Raw genomic sequence first — 23,068 nt, 5'->3', positions numbered from 1 at the left:
GTTTAATATGATATTATAGTGACTAATTTGGTACCAAAAGTTATTTCACATATTATATTTTGAAAGGCTTTTCTAAATATTATTTAAATTAAACATTAACAATTTTATAAACCAACATGAGAACAACAGAAGCAGATATTGCACTTTTATGATTGCAAAACAATTGAATCCTCAGTGTTGGAATGACACTTACTCTCATTTATACAATTGTTTATACAATTCATTTTTGTCTACACTTTGAACTTCTTGACTTTATACCAGTTATTTTTCATTTCTTTTCCATTGTTAAATAAACTTGTTTCAGTATGGAAAAACTAGCTGTGACTAATTTAATTGTATAACAAGGCATGTATATTTAAAACTAGCTTTCTTTTCTATGTAAGAGCTGTATGCCTTATGTTTTGTCCTTCTTTTCCTTTTTTGCATATGCAGTAAAAATAATTTTAAAAAGTAATTGGCACAAATGAATAGCCATGCTATGATTTATTGATCTAGTTTCCATAAAGATCGATCATTTAAACTATATTCAAATGAAGCCAAGAAGACATATTTTATCATTTATCTCCCAGAACAAACTTGGAAGAACAGAAGGTATCCCCTTATGTATGCTGCTTTATGACTTTATGTTCAAAAGTTAGGATAGCTGATGAATTCATATTTGTGTTTAAGTGCAGCCCATTTTCATTCAGAATATAAATCAGATTAAACATGCACATTACAGCTGTGGTGTGCTATAGTTGCTGTGCAATATATTGTCAATGTAGCATTGGATTGAAATATATCTGTCCTGTTCTAGTAAGTGTTATATGCTGATATTGTGGCAATGGTTTATGGTTACCAATCTAACACTTGGGGTTTTACATCAACACAAATATCTTTATGATATCTATAATGTCTTCCAGATGCCATACAGGAAATTCTTTGCCATTTCCCACATAATTGTACAGTATTATTTTCTGTACAGTATGTATTTTTCTACATGACACACAGAACAATACTGTATTCAAAAGTTGGAGAATTGTTGGGACTTGCAAATGAAGTGTTTTTTTTAAATGTATTTTGTTAAAAAAAAAGAAGAAGTTAGTGAGCAAATTGAGAAGGGCCTGTTTCTGAATAACTGTGGAACATCATTGAGTTCAAGCAATTGGAATGTGTGATTTTTTTTTTACTAAAACCTTTATGAAACACAGTGTTAACCATGGCATCTATAGTGTAGCATCTACACAAGTTGCCCTCTGAATAATTCTGTAGACATTGGGAAGTTTGTCCTTCATAATAGTTCAAGCCAGATTCTCTTTAGCTTTTTACCAGTCATGACCCTGATTTAATTTGCTTTGCCTGGTCAGTAGGGATTCTTGGGGCTGCAAAAGGTGGTTTGAAGGCTAAATGTCCACATATTGGGCAATCATTTGAGGACTGAAATATAGCAATCAAAAACTAAGAAGATGGGATAAAGCTGGAAATGAACAAAGGCTGGAAAATAAACCCGACTTCTCTAGAAAGAATTTAATAATTAAAAAAAGCAGTATATGAGCACAAAAAGAAATTTCATTCAAGTTTGAGCTGGAGGAGAGGAAATGAGGCAAGATGATGTGAATTCCTTTCAACTAAAGCTCTTAAGCTGCAAGAGGCAATAGCAGTTAAGAATAGGTGACTAAATCCAGTTCTTGTAATAGTGGGTATATCAATTTACAGGCTGCAAGATAATTGCTTGATGAAATGGGAAAGGCTGACAATGATCCACTTTCTTAATATATTCCCTCCTAGGTTCTTCCATATTTTCCAAAGCAAGCAGGACTTAAACTATGCTGCACAACAAAAGGAAAAATATCAGAAATATGGCCTTGAAGTAATCAACCAAGCCAAACTAAAGCCAATCTCTTGTATTATTGTCAATTCCCTTCCATTCTGATGAAATAGTAAATATAGTACATTTTAAAAAAAAATTACGTTGTATTCTCATAGTTCCAGATGCATAACTTGGTTTGAGATTTCCTGAAATCTAATAATCAGAAAGAGTTGGCAACAAACTTACAAATTTCATTAAAAGTCATAAACTTTTTTGAGTTATAGCTCACATAATCAGATCCAGGGAGCAATGTAGGATTTAAATTGGGATAAGCTTGAGAAGGGAAGGGAGACAATGTGTGGTTATACCAATCCAGGTTAAATGCAACACAAATTACTAATTAAAACTATTAATTTGAGGAAGATGTGTGGTTTGGAAATGTGAAAATTAAATAAAATATATAACATAAAAACCCATTGTGTTTGTTGAGACGGTCTGAAACATTTTGATGTATGTGAGTTCAACTGCTTCTCAAATGTGTCAATAAAGTTTCTTTTTTTCCAAATGGCTACTTTGAGGTAAAATGTTCTGTTATTACTTTGTCCTTCTTTTGAGACTGAAGTCAAACTTATGTCTATTAATTCTTTTGTACAATAACAGACCTGTTTGTCCTTGACAGAATTAATAGGGACATTTCTAGCAGATGATAGTATTACAGATAAAACAATAACAATGTGTGAAGTTTGGGAGCCTGTAATGGTGCTGTTGGTGTAAATGTTGAGGTAATGTAGATGTCTGGTTTTGTTTCAGGGTCTGGTTCCATGTCAGCATTATTGTTCAACTGTTTCTTGATGGTGGTGAGAATTGGCTTCAGACTGAGTGATTGTCTAAATGCAAGTTTGGACCTACCACCCAATGGCTGAAAAAGTACAGTGAAATCTCCCAGTATGGGCTCTAGCTTATTATACATTGAGCCGGGAACAACCAGTAGTGTTCTGTTGTTCTGTTTTGTTTAATTCCTTCATTTGAGCATCTCTTTCAAGTAGGCTGGAACAAATGTGGTTGTAGCATATATGGCATATATGGATTTGGTAATGTTCTAGATCAGGGGTGTCGAACTTGTGATGACACATTGTTGTCATGTGAAATATCACAATTTTCCCCCTTTTGCTGAACCAGGGGTGGGCATGGCCAGTACATGACACCTCCAGTCTGCGAGTTTGACACCCCTGTTCTAGATGGAAATTAAAAACATGTACGTCTACATTGTAAGCCATGTATTATGTGTCCGTTGTATGGTTTGGGACCCAGAGTGATGATTTTCATCATGGATCACAAAGTGAATGCTGCTGGTTTTCACCTATGGCTCATGAGTCAAGCAATCAAGCACATTATTAATAAATCTCAAAATATGCTACAAATTTCCTGATTTTGGATACAGCTATTCACCTACAATTAGATCTAATAGTAACTGTGGACAATGGTACATTTTATACAAAATGCCTTTGTTGCTTGTTTGATATGAAGTTAGGATTTGTATACATGTATTTTGGAAACAGATTGCACCCATGGGTCCTTCAGTTTACAGATAAGATTTTTTTAAAAACAATGAAGAGCAAGTCCTCTTTTGCTTAGATCAAATTAAAAATCAGAATAGTGAAGAGATCAAGATACTAAGCAATTTTACCTGCTCAGTAGACCAAACAGACTTCTAGCTCATAGTTTTCTCCCTTGTGGTGTGAATTCAAAAATTATAAATTAGGCTGTTATTGATGAGCTAAGTAATTTTTTGGAAAGTAAAATAATAAGACTAATTTTAAATGTAGAAACATTCACATTATAAATATATCATGTATATGCAATTTTTAGTGCACTCTATTTTTTATCAAATTTGGTGGTTTACTCAGTTCCATACCTACTTTAATTCATAAAAATAATTTTTGAATGCATCATAATATTTTAAATCAATAGGTTTATCTTTTCCAAAATATTGCTATAACAATAACAATAGTAGCAACAATAGTAAATCATGGCTTTTCAGAAAAGCTACCTCAGCATGTTCTTAAGATCTTAAATTCTGGCATGTCGATGCAGAATAAATAAATAAATAAATAAATTCTTTCTGCAAAAATTATGTTTTATTTTTCCTATATTCATTCAATGTCTTAGCATACCTAACTAGCTAAATAGCTAGAGAACTAAATTAGATGGGTAAATAGAAAGTAGATAAGAGAGAAAAATGCTAAATTTACAGAGGAACAGATTGCAGTGAAATTAATCTCCTTTATCCTTTTTGCTCTTTCAAAAAAAATTATTAAATATCGAATAGTTCTGTGCTAAATCTCAAAATGGGTAATAAGCATTAATACGAAAACCTTCACATCATATTTAATATGTAATTTTTTTAAAAAAAATACAAAATGTTTCATTATATTACTCTTTCATGATCTTAATTAATAGAATAGAATTTCAAGTGAGAAAGACCTTTGAGATACTTTAGTTACTGAATATATCAATAAGTGCATACCACCAATGTAATACGTATTATTGCTACTATCAGGTTCAACAGATTTATAATAAATCTCTTCTCTAAGCCCATCTTCTATGGACCAGAATATCCAATAAATAAGTCACAGAATTACTTTATATTACAATAGTTTCTGTAGAATCTGAATGGGCTTAGTAGAAAGTTCATATAGGAACAGATAAGACATTTATTGTTTTTTTTAGTAAAAAAACATAATAAAAAACATTCTAAGGATTACAAGAAAGTAGAATAGAAATAATATGTAATGCACTATTTCCCAAACTTTGATACATATACTGGTTTCAAAATTTGACACCTTATTTAACAGGTTGAGTGTAGTGTAATGATTAAAGTCACTATATTAGAAACTAGAAGATCATAAGTTCTAGTTCTACCACAGGCATGAAGCCAGCTGGGTGATCTTGGGCTGGTCATTCTCTCTCAGTCCTAAAAAAGAGGAAAAGGACAAAACACTTCCAAAAATTTTGGCAAGAAAACTTCATTGATTTGCACATACTGTATAGTGGTCAGAAATCAAGACTAACTCAAAGGTATGTGTGTTCATGCATAAACACACACAATCCTATTTGTTTAAAACTACATACATGTGTATAGTCTTGCCTACTTCTCAATATAGCTGAGAACACATATTTTGAAATAATGGTTTATATCTTCTGCTTTGCCTGCCTAAATGCGTGCACACACTTTACTAGGTTTGGCTGCTCTTTGCAAGGTCTATATGCAGAGATAACCATGACAATCACCTTCAAGATGTTTGCCATAATGTATTTCAAAAGATCTACCCAGAAAGTCTTAGTCCATGGAACTTATGATTTGAATTCTTAACAAGGTATCTCTGGACACCTGCATAACTGGATAGAAGCATTCCTGTCAAACAGACAACAAATGGTCAAAATTGGGAGCGTCCTATCAAATTCTGTACCTGTCAACAGTGGTGTCCCCCAAGGCAGTGTTCTGGGACCAACTCTTCTCATACTCTACATGAATGACCTCTGTGATCATATCAAGAGCAACTGTGTTCTCTTCGCTGATGGTGTAAAGCTATTCAACATCACAGACAATACTGCTACCCTTCAAAAAGATCTTGACTATGTATCAGAATGGTCAAACAAATGGCAACTTCAAATCTCAACAAATAAATGCTCTGTCCTACATATTGGCAAAAAAAAATCAGAAAATAAAATACAGGCTGAATAATCAAGACCTTGTCCAAACTCTGTCAAGGATCTTGGAGAACTCATCTCAAATGACCTAAGTGCTAGAGCCCACTGTAACTACATAATCAAAAAGGCGTTAAGAGTTGTTAACGTAATCTTACGTAGCTTTTTCTCTGATAATATTACACTAATAACTAGAGTATACAAAACATTTGCTAGACCAATACTCGAATATAGCTCATCAGTCTGGAACCCACATTACGTATCTGATATTAACACAGTTGAGAAAGTCCAGAAATATTCCACAAGAAGAGTTCTCCACTCCTCTACTCATTGCAGAATACCTTATGTCACCAGACTCGGAATTCTAGACCTAGAAAACTAGAACTATGCCGCCTTCAGTCCAATTTAAGAATAGTATATAAAATCATACATTGCAATGTCCTACCTGTCAATGAATACTTCAGCTACAACCATAACACAAGAGCAAACAATAGATACAAACTCAAGGTTAATCACACCAAACTTGATTGCAGGAAATATGACTTCAGCAACAGAGTGGTCAATGTCTGGAATACTCTTCCTGTCTCTGTGGTATTTTTCCCTGTGGTTTTTAATTGCTCTCACCTAGATAGTTAGGTCATCTGATAAAGACTCCTTGCTGGGCTCATATCTATCTTAACATTATTTGCCATTTATGTCAAAGAGTTCCACAGGCATTGTAAGCCTGGAAAGCTAGCATTCAGGAATATCTAGTGAACAACAAAAATGGCTGTTACATTGTTTTTAGATGACTACTTTTATTAAACTTTTTGAAATAGAAAGTTCTCACATCTGTTAGATTTTTCCAGATTGGGGATAGAGATATCCATGAGGGAGAAGAGGGAGCCAATGATGAAATGAGCATTGTGCCTTCATGATGCAAAGTCTACCCTTTTTGTACACGTGTGTCATCACGAGACTCTTCTTTTTCAATAGTAAACCTCTGAGGCTTAGACATATTTCAGTGCTTAAAGAGATCAGGGTAGATGACCATTTTCTAAAAAAAACATTGGTTTGAAGAAATCAGTTTTAAAAGCATTTGAAAGAATATATATATATTCTTTGTGTGTGTGTGTGTGTGTGTGTGTGTGTGTGTGTGTGTGTGTATGTATGTATGAATGGAAAGAAGAAAGGAAAGGAAAAGAAAGGAAAGGAGGAAGGAAGGAAAGGAATGGGGAAAGGGGAAAGAGGAAAAGGGAAGGGAAAGGAAAGGAAACCCTTATGTGTTTCAATCACCGACCACCACTGAATCAATGGATTGTGAACTGAATTTCTCCTGCATAGCCCAGTCACATAGTTTCATTGCTAAGCACAGGTATCTAGCTAGCATGTGAATATTTGGAATTTGCAAAGTACAAAGGACTCACTATAGTTTTACTTATGGCAAAAAAAAAAAAAAAAAACCTACTAACTTTGAATATCCCCTTTCCAAATTAAAAATCAAACACAACATAATTGTAAATTATTTTATTTGGAAATTCCTAGTTTTTTAACATCTGCAATTAGAAAAGACAACTGAGTTAAAGTCTAGGAAGACCTATCAGCTCTGCAAACTTTGCTATATCTCCCAACCTCTGATACATATTAGGCTCTTTAAAAGACTATGTTAGGGAAAGCTATGGAAGATTAATTTAAGCAGAATTATACATATTCTTTCCCACAGCTGTCTTGATTCTATCTTGAAGAATTCAAGCAATTATCATCACCTCTTCCTTTCATTCCTGTGTGAATTCTTCCAATACCCACTGTCTCTTTGGCCTCTTAGTCCCCCCCCCACTGTTTAGTTTTGGCATCACTTTGAATATATTTCTACTTCTCTTTGCCTTTTCCAAACAGGGTGGAGAACTTGAGACCTAGAATATTACTTGATTATAAGTTTCTCTGTCAAATTCTTCAAGTGTTTAGAGCTTTGGAATCTGTAGTGAAGGGTTACCATTCTGTGCTTGTGTGCCTTTATATCCTTTAGAGGTCAAGATCCTCCTGCAATAGTTTATTGTTCTACATTCTGCATAGAAGACGGATTTTCTTAACAGCTAGAGCCAGCTGGCACAAACACAACAATTATGGCAATGGGTCAGAGAGGCCTAAATTAGACACAAAGGGAGCCAAGGAAGGCTAAACTCTTTAATTTCATCTCACTCTTCTAAGATTGATGTATTCTACCAAGAGTGTCTTTTCGTTTGTATACACTAGGAGTTCCAAGTTGAAGTTTAACAGATGCTGAAGGGAAATGACTCCAGCATGCATTTGTTAGACAGCTGTGTTTTACAACAGAAATTATTACAACAGGGAAATGGTGTTTCCATGACAGTAAAACTGACATAATATATAAAAGGCCATAGTTTAGGGTGAGAAGAAGAAATCCAAGGGCAGCCTCAAAGTATATTTTATCTTGTTCCATTTACTATAGAAATAGCTAAATACTGGATAACCTTTGATACTTTATTCTCAGTAGATGGGGAGTCAAGAAAGCAAAGAATGGTTTTTGATTTATTACACTTTAATATAACCAGTGGATGATATAATAGTAGTTATATTGTTCACTGGTCATATTACAAAAATATCACTATTAAGATAACAATATTTTAATATTCATTCTTTTTTAAAAAACCCAAAATTATTTGAAAAAGTATTCTAACATATAAACAACATATAAGAGATTAAGAAACATAGATATGATAATACCTGCAATACTATATCTACTTTCTAATTTTGCTTACTCCTCTTATGTGCCAAAACATAACTCTTTGCTAAGAAAATTCATAGCACTGGCAGCCCCAAAGTAGCAGATAAGTAGCAGAATCTAACACAGCTGCCATTCCATGACTAAGCTCAATAAGCACTAACCCCAGTGCAGGGGTGGGATGCTACTGGTTCTGCCCCGTTCTATAGAGCTGGTAGCTCTGAAGAGCAGCAGACACCAAACCGGTTCTGTGTTTGCTGCTGTTTGGCCCAGCGGCCCGCCCGGGCTCTTACCTGTTCTTTATTTCCTGCTCTTTCAACCTCAGCTGCTTTGTGCGGCACAGCTGAGATTGAAAAAGCAGGGGAAAAAAGGCTTTTCAAATGCTGCGCACCCACACACAGCACTTTACAGCTGTCTGGGTGGCACAGCCTACGGCTGTTTTACACGTGTGTGCAATGCGCATCAGGTGCGCGTGTGCATGAAGCACGCATGCATGTGCAAAACTAGTCACTGAACCAGTAGTAACACCAGTTGAATCCCACCCCTGCCCCAGTGGTACATTGATCGGTTTCATTTGAATATCCAGTGTCATATATTGGCATATCACCCAGTGTCATATATTGGCATATCATACAGTGTCATATATTGGTGTATCATTCTCATAGCTTGTCTTATGTAAATTCACATTCAAATCAACTTCAATTTTAGCCAGTATAGTTTACTCTTCCGTACAGCATTTTTCCATCAACCACCTGTGATGTTTGATATTCTTACAATTAATTTCTCAGTCCATTTTATTTCTGAGTCCAAATTATGGAGTCCAGATCTCCATAAAAGTATTTGTTGTTAGAATATTTTCTTCCATTTTTATATTAACATGTCTAACCCTAAGTGTTCTTCCTATTAAATAATTTTTAGTTTCCTCTGGTTCCCTCTAGTGCCCAACATTCAAAGTATCTTCTTATCCTGTTATCTTTCCAGAAAACCAAAACAATAACAATTTCCCACTCACAAATTCTCAATTCAAAACCACCTAAATTCTTAGTCCATTTGTATCTTTTTGCAATCATCACTTTGAGTCTCATTTAACTATTTATTTTATTTTATTTTTAAAAAAACCAATCTTTCAAAATCCTTGCCTAGGAGAAGGAACCTCACCCAGTGAATGCAATACAATGTTGTCTTTCTAAGAATAGAATAGAATAGAATAGAATAGAATAGAATAGAATAGAATAGAATAGAATAGAATAGAATAGAATTCTTTATTGACCAAGTGTGATTGGACACACAAGGAATTTGTCTTGGTGCAAATGCTCTCAGTATACATAAAAGAAAAGATAAATTTGTTGAGAGTCAAGAATCATAAGGTACAGCACTTAATAATAGTCATAGGGTATAATAAGCAATCAAATCATACTAGGAAGCAGTCAATATAAATCGTAAGGATACGAGGGACAAAGTTACAGTCATTCAGTCACAAGTGGGAGGGAATGGGTGATCAGGAGTGATGAGAAGATTAATAGTAATAGTAGTGCAGACCTTGTAAATAGTTGGACAGTGTTGAGGGAATTATTTGTTTAGCAGAGAAATGGCATTCGGGAAAACACTGTCCTTGTGTCTAGTTGTTCTGGTGTGCAATGCTCTATAGCGTCGTTTTGAGGGTAAGGGTTGAAACAGTTCCTCGATTGAAGGCAGGTTGGTAATAATTGTTTTTTCTGCAGTCCTAATTATCCTCTGAAGCCTGTGTCTGTCCTGTTGTGTTGCAGAACCAAACCAGACAGTTATAGAGGTGCAGATGACAGACTGGAGGTTCCTAATATGTTACAAACCATAAAAAATATCAAAAGTGATTAAATATGATGTGATATGTACCTGAAGAAGGGAAGGAGGACTCTTGGCAGCACCACACTTTCTCAAGGAAGAGGAAGTACATTCCAGTGAGAAACCCAAATTGAACTGGATGGGGGAAGGAGGTTCAGAGTAGCACACCTAAAATCTCTCAAGATGTATCTATTATGTTAGAAGTTTTATAGCTTTGTTCTAGGAAAATTCTGTGCATTAGGTATAAGCAACCAAATAAGTGGACTCAAAGAGATGAGGCAAAGTCAAGATTTTTTGCATAAAAAGGCAGTGTTATTAATGTCAGCTAAGATGAAATTCCTGACACCCAACTACTAAATTCAAAAGTAAATCACAAAAACGTGTGTTCCTGCGATCTGTGCTTGAACGGTGGCTCTACAGTGAAATATGGGTTATCTTTTACTTTGCTCTGGAGAGACTTCTGGCTCCTGCTCAATCATGAGCTCTGTTGTAGACATCTTCCATTCAAATGGGGACATCTAGCTCACCATGAATCCTCACTGGAATACAATTAAAAGAATATTTTCAAAGAGAATATTTACATGCTGCAACATGTAAAAATCTCCTGTTGATTTGACAGCCTAAAAAAAAGTGTGTATGTAATGTTTGTCATTACAGTCAAAAAGCAAACAATTTCACAGTGTATGGATTCAGATGGCAGGGGGTACATAGTTTGATCTTAAATACAAAAATTAAGGTTGTGTCATTTCTGGAGAGGTGTGACAAATTAGTATCTGTATTATGACTTGCACATTTTCTTCCCTAATTTTGTTGAAAAATACAATTTACCTTTCATGAGTTTGAAAAATACTGAGATTTAAGCAAATAAAATTCATTTCAAATGTCAATTTGAATTCACATTTAAATATGATTTAAATTCAGACTCATTGTTACTTTATGTGATAATTAGATGCTACCAAAAAGTATCAATATTCACTGAACTGCCACAAATCTGCAAGTGACCCATGATATTTCCATTTGGGATCCATTAGCTGTTTCCCTTATCACACTTGCTTTTGTTTCTTGTTCTTTTTGTCTCCAAAAATATGACAAGCAGAAGTTGCAACAAAGGTAAGATTTTTTAGACAGGCAGTTTTTAAATGAGGGTTTTGACCACGTCCTTAGGAAGTAGGACAGCCTGTAGCAATGGAATTAGTATCTGTGTTCAGCTCAGAGGAGTTGGGTTTATAGAAATAAAGCAGCATAAACAATTTCTTTCTTTCTACAGATTTACATTTTATTTGTCTCCCAAGATACATCTATGATCCAATTCCATTATTACTCCCTGCTCAAAACCTCAGGCCATCAATATTTGATATTCTGGATACCTAACAGAATCCTAATGCCTCCAAAAAATCTGGGCTGATGACTCTTAGGAGACTATCTTTCCCCAATTTCCTGAGCCCATGCATTATAGATGATACATAGGTAGATGCAAAACCAACTGCTGAACTGTTCTGGGTATGGACTGCTACTTTTCAAGTAATTAATTCTCCAAGCTGAAGCAGTTTGTAGTGTTCCAGATAGTGACATGTCTAGAGGAGAATTACATTTTTCAGAAATATAGGTTTCATATCACTAATAATGCAGTAGTGAGAGATCTTTCTTCTTCTTCTGCTGCTGCTATTATGTACCACTATTGAGAAATCCAGTTTGTTAGGGAGCCCAATATTGGTACTGATAGGACATTGAAAGTGATGGGATCATCATAAGCTGCTTTGCTGGATGGAGGCCAGCACATTTTTTTAATTGGATCTCATTGCAGTTATAATAGAGAGAGAGAAGCTACAATTTCTATAGGACATTCAAATAAAAATGGGTTAACTAGCTGTGAAAGAGATAAGTCCCAATGTGGTAGGGAATTGGGGGTGTGATAGCTCAGTGGTTAAAGATGCTGGACTTGAGAACCCAGGTTCGAGACTCAAGTGCTATGTGATAGACCAAGTCCTCTTTACTTGCTCCAACTCCTGCACTTAGTGTTGTGAATCAATAAAAGTTACTAGCATAAATGCAAATCAGGATTTGGAAACCTGCACACCTGATTGGTCCTTATACAACAACTAGGGATTGGTCCATAACTAGTCCCTGATTGGCCACTATTTTGACACTTCTCATTGGTTATTAGTTTGAACTTGTTGCACATGTCATTGGTTAATAAGGTAGCAGCTAACCATATAAAAGGGTTGCTGCTGCCCATAGCCTTGCTCTGTTCTGTTCTATTTACTATTATTAAAGAGTTGAAGTCACTGGTCAGATGTCTGGTCTCCATTATTCTCCAAACTTAACACTGGCGACGAGGGTGGGATGCGGAGACCGAAGAGCTGACTGAGTTACAGAGCAACCAACAGAGCACGTGGTCGAACACGCACCATCAACGGCAACATGGCCAGCGGTCCCGTACCACCCGCTCCATTCAACCCAGAAACCGAAGACTGGGAATTGTACATGGATAGGTTCCAGATGTTTCTGGAGACCAACAATTTGAAAGATGCAACAACCGGCAAAAAAGAGCTATCTTTCTAACTCACTGCGGGCCTACCGTGTTTAAAATGGCAAAATCACTTGCCAAGCCAGCCGAAGTAAAAGAGATGGACTGGGACGTCCTCGAGCCTTTACTACGGGCTCACTACGCGCCCACCGTGCCAACCTTAGTCAGAAGACACGAATATTACCAGAGGGACCAACGGAAGGGCGAAAGCCTTGCCAATTACATCGTGGACCTCCGCAACCTTGGAGGCCTCTGCGGATTCTCCGACTTAGAAGAAGCCCTCCAGGACCGCCTGGTTCTGGGCCTAGAAGACGGCACGATCCAGAGCAAAATTATGGCTAAGGGGGACATCAGCCTCAGCGATGCCCTTAAAGAAGCCACGGCAGCGGAGGCGACCAAGAAGTCGGCAGCCCGAATGGGCCGCACCAACGCACTGCTACGTCAACTCGCCAAAGATACCTCACCTCGCTCAGAGAGACACCCGGTATCGACTCACCACGAAGACCTAGAATCCCCATCAGAAAGCGATGAGGAAGAGGTCAACCGACTCCGAACGGAACGAGACCAGTTCACACAACCCTCATCCCGACCGTGTGCAGGATGTGGGGCGAATCACCCACGATCCAGCTGCAAATTCCTCGACGCACTCTGCCGCATTTGCGGGAAACGAGGTCACATCGCAAAGGTTTGCAGAAGCAAACAAAACTCCAAACCCCGACAGGCCGAATGCCAGTCTTCCGGATTCTTCGGCACACACCGAGAAAAACTGAACCACCAATGGGGAAACCACTCCTACAGAAACAAACCGTCCACCACTTCCACCAGGCGGGAAGAAACCAGGCGGGAAGAGACCCACCAAACAATCACCATAGGCCACGCTACATCCCTTGATGCCGGAAAAATCCGAGTAAAGGTCGCCATCGAAAACAAACCTTGTGTGATGGAGGTGGACTCGGGATCTTCCCTCTCGATGGTGTCGTGGAAAACGCTCCAACAGCTCATTCCAACGATTCGCCGCCAAGACCTTAACCCTCAAAGGGTTATACTCAAAGACTACCAGGGTAACCGAATTCCCGTCGTCGGGTCCCGCAGACTCCAGGTCTCTTTCAAGGACCGCACCGTCGCACTACCACTGACTGTCGTGGACCGCGACAGGCCTAGTCTTTTAGGCCTTCAATGGTTCAGGCCGCTCAGAATCACTGTAGCCAGAGTCCACCGGGCCGAGAGCAGCGATTGGGAGGAAGCACTCGTGCAAGAATTCCAAGACGTTTTCACGAACGGACTAGGCAAGTACAAGGGGACCCCGATCTCGTTTAACTTGAACCCTGAGGTAGCACCCATCCGCTTTAAGCCGCGTCGGGTGCCGTTCGCCTTGAAGCCTAAAATCGACGAACAACTCGATAAGCTAATAGCGCAGGGCGTGCTGGAGCCCACCGACCACGCCCGCTGGGAAACCCCTATAGTGACGCCTATCAAGCCTGATGGGTCACTAAGAATTTGCGGAGACTACCGGGCCACCTTAAACCACGCACTGCAGCAAAGTGCATATCCAGTGCCGGTAGTGCAACACTTGCTCCATTCCCTGGGTGGCGGGAAAGTTTCGCTAAACTAGATCTAGCCCACGCGTATCAACAATTGCCTGTAGATCCGACCACGGCAGAGGCGCAAACTATCGTAACGCATAGGGCGCATTTAAATGCAACCGGCTCCAGTTCGGGTAAGCGTTGCCCCGGAATCTTTCAGAGCTTAATGGAAAGGTTGTTACAAGGGATAAGAGGATCGTACCATATTTCGACGATGTACTCATCGCCGCCCTAACAAAGACATTCTAGAAAAACGACTCAGATAGGTTTTACGAAGATTCCAAACGCAGGCCTCAGAGTTAAAAAAGATAAATGCCAGTTATGTACCGAAAAAGTAGAATTTTGGGATACCTCCTGGACAGCCAAGGAATCCATCCCACCGAAGACAAATTAAGGGCGATTAAAAGGCCCCCACTCCAAGGAACAAGGCAGACCTACAGGCGTTCCTTGGACTTATCAATTTCTATAATGTCTTTTTACCCCACAAAGCAACGGTAGCTGAACCATTGCATAGACTATTAGACAAAAAGCAACGTGGGTTTGGGGACAACGGGAACAATGTGCTTTCCAACAAGTAAAGAAATTGCTAACTTCTGATTCTGTACTTATGCAGTACAACGAGACTCTTCCGCTCACTATCACGTGTGACGCATCACCTTTTGGGGTTGGGGCAATTCTGGCCCACGTATACCAAATGGAGCGGAAGCCCCATCGCTTTTTTCGCGAACCTTAGCTAAAGCTGAAAGAAATTATAGTCAGCTGGACAAAGAAGCTTTAGCTATTGTGGCTGCAGTTAAAAGATTTCATGAATATGTTTATGGCCGTGTGTTTACGATAATTACTGATCATAAACCACTACTGGGGATCATTGCGGGTAATAAACCAACCCCGTATATATTGTCCCCCAGAATGACCCATTGGTCTGAATTCTTGGCGGCCTACAACTACACCTTGCAACATCACCCGGGGAAATCAATTCTCCACGCTGATGCATTGAGCAGAATGCCGCTCCCAGACTCTGTTGTAGATCCAGCCCCAACCATCTCAATACTACAGATCGATGCTCTACATGTACCACCATTGACGGCTAGAGACATTGCCTTTGAAACAAAACGTGACCCAGTTCTGCAACACATCCTACGCTGGGTTGAACGGGGGTGGCCGACGGACCAACTAGCACCGGAATGGGCACCTTTCAAAGCCCGCCAAACCGAACTGTTTTCCCAAAAAGGCTGTATCTTGTGGGGCGATCGAGTCGTAATCCCTGGCAAATTGCAACAAACTGTTTTGGCGGTATTGCATGAAGGACATCCGGGTATCGTGCAGATGAAAGCACTCGCACGAGCTACGCTTGGTGGCCGGGAATCGACAAAAGAATCGAGGCCTGGGTCGCTACTTGTCAACATTGCCAGAACGTCAGCAACGCCCCGCCTAAAGCAAGCCCAACCGAATGGGAAACTCCGAGGGGACCTTGGTCCCGTATTCATATTGACTTTGCGGGACCTACCAAAGGACACACTTTCCTTATTACTGTCGACGCCTATTCAAATTGGCTCGAGATCCATCGAATGAACACAACTACAACGGACTCAGTTATCAATAAATTAAACAGACTATTTGCCACACACGGGTTTCCGGACGTGTTGGTCTCGGACAACGGCCCACAGTTTACTGCATTACCCTTTGAACAATATCTTGCTGATCGGGGCATCCGCCATGCGCTAACCTCGCCGCACCCTGCGGCGAATGGACGTGCAGAACGCATGGTACAATTTGTAAAAAAAAACCTTCACAAAATGGAATTTGGCAACATCGACGAGAAAATCAATCGAATTCTCTTGTTGCAGCACATCACACCCCACAGCGTGACCAACAAAACGCCCGCTGAACTTCTTATGGGGCGGAAACTACGATCGCACCTTGACCGGCTCCACCCCGCATTCACACCGGAAAAGCCCTTCGGCTCCAGCAGCAAATGCCGGGAATTTAAGGTAGGCGATTTAATCTTTGCCAAAAACTTTTCCGGTGACCCGTTATGGATACCCGCAACCGTTACCCACCTTACCGGGCCTAGATCTTACCACCTGCTAACAGACGATGGGAGGGTGTGGAAACGCCACATAGACCAACTCCGATCGAGATTACCACCCAGCGCCCATGACTCCCCGGGTTCACCATCTCAAGGGGGAGGAAATATCGAGGAAATTGACTTTGATATGACAAATAGCAGGCCAACGGAAACCCTACGGCCCAGCGAAACACCGGAACTTGAAGCGGGGAGGGAGTTGACTTTTTCAGGGAACTTTAATACGGGGGAAACCGAACTGCAAAACCCCGAAGAAACACGGAGTAGCGGAGACAACCACAGTGAAAGCAGCACGGAATCACCGTGCAGCGAAACAGAATTTAATAAAGATCATCCAAATGCTCCACCGGAACCGGACCTTAGACCAAAACCGGTGGAGCCACGGAAATCATCCAGACAGACCAAACGGCCTGTCTATCTTGAGGATTTTATTACAGCTCCCCTCAAACGGAACCCAAGGGAGAGGGGTGTTGTGAATCAATAAAAGTTACTAGCATAAATGCAAATCAGGGTTTGGAAACCTGCACACCTGATTGGTCCTTATACAACAACTAGGGATTGGTCCATAACTAGTCCCTGATTGGCCACTATTTTGACACTTCTCATTGGTTATTAGTTTGAACTTGTTGCACATGTCATTGGTTAATAAGGTAGCAGCTAACCTATAAAAGGGTTGCTGCTGCCCATAGCCTTGCTCTGTTCTGTTCTATTTACTATTATTAAAGAGTTGAAGTCACTGGTCAGATGTCTGGTCTCCATTATTCTCCAAACTTAACACTTAGCAGTTTGAAAGCATGCAAATGCAAATAGATAAATACTTCTTTGGTGGGAAGGTAACAGCGTTCCATGTGCCTTGGTGTATTTGTGTATATGAGAAATTTTTAAATAGTTACATTATTTTGAAATATCTAATCACTTCAGTTTTTTTTTTAAAAAAAAAACACTTTTGGTTTCCAAAATATATTATAAGCTTAGTAGAACTCTTCCTATAACTTTGTCCTTTTAAGTTCAAACTTTTTCTAGTTATATCTGTATTCATAGATTATAGGCAGTGCAAGATATATAGCGCAACAGGCTTGAAATATAAAGACAGTGAAAAATAGCAGGATATTTTCATGGTGACATTTGAAAAGAAATAGTCCTCCCTAAGGGGAAGTGACTTTTATTATGATTTGGAGGGAATTGTACATTCTGAGCACAAAGTATAAGTATTTTGGTCATTTCACCCAGACTTATATTCAGGTGAATAAATAAGCTAAGAAAAAATGCTATATAAGCACCTATGGGTAACTGAACTCAATTATGGGCTAAGAGGTTTATCATTTACTAGTACCTTGGGAAAGGAATCCAATACTTTGCAGCAGAAGTACTGTTAACATTTATAAGGTTGTGGTTTACAGTCAACTAATGGATTCGTTTCCCAGAAATCACTCTGTACATTCAGGATGAACACCATGTGTACAAATAAATTTTGCTACTTTGCAGTTTGTCTCACTCCTAACTGCAAAATTGGCAAAAAAAATGATGAAAGGAAATGACAGATTAGATAGTGATTGGACAGATTATATTGATGAAATTCTACTAGTGACTTGCTTGCCTGAAAGTAAGTTTTCTTTTATGTACCAACTAGTCAGACAACATGGACAGTATTATCATTGATTGAACTACTATATCTTGTAGCCATGTATACTCCAACCAACTATACATGTCCTGGTATTGCTTTTGAAGACTTGTACAGGTTTTACTAGTTTATTTATTTATTTATTTATTTATTTATTTATTTTGATTTGTCAATTGTTTACAAGATAATAAGTACAAGTGTATACATAGTTGTGAATATATGAAATGGGTACATATAAGAAAAATAAAAGAATAAGAGAAACAATAGGACAGGGACGGTAGGCACGTTGGTGCGCTTATGCACGCCCCCTACAGACCTCTTAGGAAAGGGGTGAGGTCAATAGTAGACAGTCTAAGGTTAAAGTTTTTGGGGTTTGGGGAAGTTTGTTCCTCCCAGGATCCCTTGAGGACTTCATGATCATATAGAACCATGAAAGACAAAAAAAAGTAAAAAAAGGTGGTGGTATGTAAATATATATACATTTAAATGTGTGTGTGTGTGTGTGTGTGTGTGTGTGTGTGTGTGTGTGTAAGTTTTACATAATTCTGCCTGGAAAAATACATGAAAAAGAAACACTGTTTCTCACATATCCTCTCAAAATAAATTGATTAGGGCCATGAATTTGGACATAGTGATTCAACAAAAATGCACTCAAGAAAGAATCATCAAATATCTTCATTGTCAAAATGCTTTAGCTGCATATTTATCTTATTCTTATTTTTCTTGTGCCTTATCCATCATTGGACATTGGCAATCATGTTTTTTTATCAACAGCCACATGAAAAAGTGCTGCTTAGTTTGTCCAAACCAGTTTCTTAGATTTTGAAGCCATGGTGTTCTTCTTCTGCCTGGACCTCATTTGCTTTAATCCCTGGAGGATTAAGTGAAGTATGCCGCATTTTTCCAAGCGTCGCATCATATGTCCAAAATATTCTTTTGCTTTTTTTATGGTTTTGATTATTTCCCTTGGCTTTTCCAGGTGGCTTATTGCCTCCTCATTTCTAATGTTGTCAACCCAGATTATATGTAACAGCTGCCTGTAAATCCATATTTCAAATGCTTCTAGTTTCTTCAAGTGACTTTATGTCAGAAACTAACTTTCTACTCCGTAGAGCAGGATAGAAAAGATGTAACATCTGATAAGCCTGATTTTCAATCTTAGGCTTATGTCATGACTGCAGAAGACCTTTATCTTATATAATTTTATATTTATATTTATCTTATAGAATTTTAGAAAAAATAACCAATGGATTTGTAGAACTGCTCACAGAGTTCTGAACAGAACTGTGTTGTAATATTTCCTTCTAATGAAAAGAACAGCAGTTTCATAAAAATGACCAAAACCTTCTATTTATTATTCCCTAACTTGCCAAAACCGTGTGCCCAAGATGATCACATCCCTCTGTTTTTTGAGAGGGCTGGCACTGAATATGCCTTTCCTCTGTAAATCAGGCTACCATCCCTCTTATCAAGATTATGAATATAAGCTCCTTATAAAATATGGAAATATTACATTTTTGGATCTTTTACTCTTTTACATTTTGTTATATTTTATTCATGGTACTATAGCTTTTAGAAAGAAAAACCTCTTTTCATCTCGTTTTACTCATAACTATCTTGAGATTTAGAAAAAGACAAGTCTGCTTCTCGATTTTCTTCTTTCTTGTTCCTTACCCATTAATTTTCTTTCCTGATTTTTCACTGTTGTTCTAATGCATTCTCAGCATTTTTTTCTCTTGCCACTGTAAAGATTATATCTCTCAGATGGAGTTAAACTAGAATTGATTTTTTACTAACTACAAGCATATATTGTTTGATTTTCTTCCTGTTTACACTTCATAAGACTTGAGTGCCTATCACTCAATATGTAATATTCTTAGCTGCTGCTGATAGCTCAACCTCCTGACCACTAAACCCCATTAAAATGTTCTCTCTGCCATTGATTCTATAATTCCCTTTCTTTGCGTTGTTCCACTGACTTTCAAAGAGCCAGTCTGAGGTAGTGGTTAAGACACCAGGCTTGAAATCAGGACACTGTGAATTCTATTCCCACATTATGTACAAAACCAACTGAGTGGGCCAGTCACACCTTCTCAGCCCTAGAAAGTAAGCAATGGAAAGCCATTTCTGAAAATCTTGCTAAGAAAACTGCAGCATCTAGTCCAGATAGTACCAGGAGTCAAAGGTGCATACACATATGAGTCTTAGAGCTCTGATTGTGCTTTTCTCAATGGTGTGCAAATTCATATTCCCTCCAGTTGTTACTGAAACCTTTAGCTCAAAATCTTAATTTTATGTGGCTTATTATGCTTATTATGTCCACAGATAACACACACTGGGAAGAACACCAAACTCTGAGAGGAACTATAAACTAGAGATATTTACACAATTTGTTTCCAGCGTTTGCCAGTACGCAGGTCCAAACTCTTATTCAGTTGTCACACCTGCAGCCCATGAAGAGGATCAAGGCCCTCTCCTCCTGAGGAGACCACGTTTCTCCCTTATCCTCTCCTCCCTGCATGACCTAGGATGGATAGGGGATAGGCCTGGGTCCTCTTCTGACTGCTCAGCTGGTCTCTGACCTTCCCCAGCCTCTTCCACAACCTCTGGAGCCACACTTCCACTCCCTGTCCACTGTTCCTCCTCTACCTCAGAGTCAGTCTCCACCAGGGGCATGACAGCTGACATCTGGAAAGTTACTTCCTGTTTATTCCTGATCAAGGCCAGATAGTCTATTAGGCTATCTGGCAGTAGACAGGCAGTAGATTTTATCTGTGGTATGTTTTTCTTCTATAACTCTGAGCAAAGCAGATATTCCAGGATCTAATCTATTCCTTCTGCTAAAATTGGCAATTTGTAGCGCTAATATGAAAGTGTCTCCACACCTTTTCAGCTTCATTCTCAGACTGAGAAGACATGGAGGTAATTTTCACACATTCGTGGGTGGGCTGGAGAAATTTTCAGACCATTTGAGCAGGCAGAGAAACTTGCATTTTTCTACTTGCTCTCTCACACAAAACAACAAATGTCACTTTTAATACAGTTCAAACAATGCAGAAACATATGAGCTAAGTTGACAAGACAACCACTAATCATAAATAACATACAGATAAAAAAAGAAATAGTAACAAAAATAAGTTGTGTGGAACTATATATTATAGAAAGAAGTTTTGCATAAATTCCTTAGCTAGAAAGAATAAATTTGCATAGATAAGTATGTGCTCTAACAACCTATTGACGTGTGTAGATTTGTCAATCCTGTGTCCCATAATAGCTTTAATGCAGTAAATATAAATAACTCTTGGTATATATCTCAGGAATATAGGTTAAAAGAGCACATGCTTTCCTGATAAGCAACAATCACTATACAGTTGTTCACATTCAGACAAAGAGCACAAATCCAAACATGTTTTTCTTTAATAGAGTAGATAATTCCGTCTTCTTGATATAATCCTGACTAAATGCTCCCTTTTGAGATTTACTTTATAAATAGGAATTAGCACTTTTTCTTGGAGAAAAGAATATGTAAAAGTAAGACTGATAAAATGAGCTTTAGCAACTATCTTTTTATTACTATAATTCTCAGAACTTCCCCCTACAATAAATATCCCTAAGGAATCAGTTTTGGCTCCTATTTTGTTTAATTTATTTTGAGTGTCCAGAGTCACAATTAAGGTTTTCATTATCATTGATATGCTGATAGTAGTCAGGTCTTTTGCACTTTTGTTGACTTTGAGGATATGTGGTCAACTGTTACAGAATTTTTATTAGCTTTCAACTTTCAGTTTTTTCTTTTAGATCATAATGATGATGACAATGGTAACCATAACTGGATTAGATAAATTATTATTTATTACATTTTGAAGGACACCCAATTGGAGAATCTCAAGGGAACTGTCCTCGCATTATCTTAACCTGAGTTCAAATTTTTAAAAAAGATTATTATATTTCAGCCTGATCATATTCTTATGCTCTATTGTGACTTCTTTTCTACTGTCTCCAGCCTCAAGGTCATGACTGATGAGCAGCTACTTTTGTGCCTATTTATTAAAATGAGGATCACTATATTTTCATTTGGTCAATATTCATATGATCTGAAGGTTTCTCGAAGATTGTGGGTTTATATGTCTGGTGTGCAGGTATCTGTTGCTGTCGTGGGGCTGGAGGAAAAGTGGGTTTTTATGAATTTTTTGTGTGAATTTTTAATGCTGTAAACCATCTGGAATCACTGTGTGTAAATAAATATAATTTTTAAAAATAAATAAAATGTATGGTGCGTGCCTTGTTTTTTCATATTTAGATAAACGTGATAGATTGCTGGATATTCTCAATTTCTCTTTCTGTGCTGATTAGTCAAAAACAGTCATTACAACTGTTCTGGGCCTACCTTGTTATTCTCATGTTGTACAATATTCTTTATTGACTCTATTCAAGTCAGAGACCAGATTCAACAACTGCTTATATTTAGGAAATTTTTGGTTCCATGCCACCCCACCTTCCCAATATTTATCTGCTATCTTTCTCCCTATAGTTCTGTTCATTCCGTACATTCCTCTGAATAGGCCCTTAGTTCTGATCTTTGCTCTAGGGTCATGGAGATTCAGACTTTCAAGGGGCCATCACTGAAACTCTAAAATAAGCTTTCAAGCAGCATCTACACAAACTTGCTAGCTTAATCAGAATAATAGCTGCAGCACTGAGAAGTCTGTAAGGGGGCGTGCATAAGTGTATACCCATTTATTATGTATATACGTATACTTGTTTACACTTATATGTTTGTATGTTATGTTCATACTTATACTTGTTTTCTTATACATGCTTGAGAAACAAAACAAAACAAAACAAAACAAACAAATAAATAAATAGAGTAATGCTGAAGTTTCACTCTTTGGGGCATTCATGCAATCTTGTGACAGATATAGAAAAAGAGTGGGACTTACATTGAAATACTATGATGTGGCTTTTGTCAGTCTAACATGCACACACATATACACATATCACTGCTCATACCACTGGTCTTTCAATTTATTTCTATAAAAACCTTTAAAAGGAATTTAAAGAACTTTTTACCTGACTACTAGGTTAGTATAAGACTTCATTATGCTATCTATTCTCATTAATCTTTTTCATTTCCCAGGTTAATACCCATTTCATTTAGTTAAGGATGTTATTATGCATTATGATACTTCATAGCATTTTAAAATATATATA

Source organism: Notechis scutatus, chromosome 6, assembly GCF_049901735.1.
Source record: "Notechis scutatus isolate UNSWTSFEM ecotype Mainland chromosome 6, rNotScu1.2, whole genome shotgun sequence".
Taxonomy (NCBI): Eukaryota; Metazoa; Chordata; class Lepidosauria; order Squamata; family Elapidae; genus Notechis; species Notechis scutatus.
The sequence above is the reverse complement of the archived record's forward strand: the minus strand, read 5'-3'. Positions refer to the sequence as shown.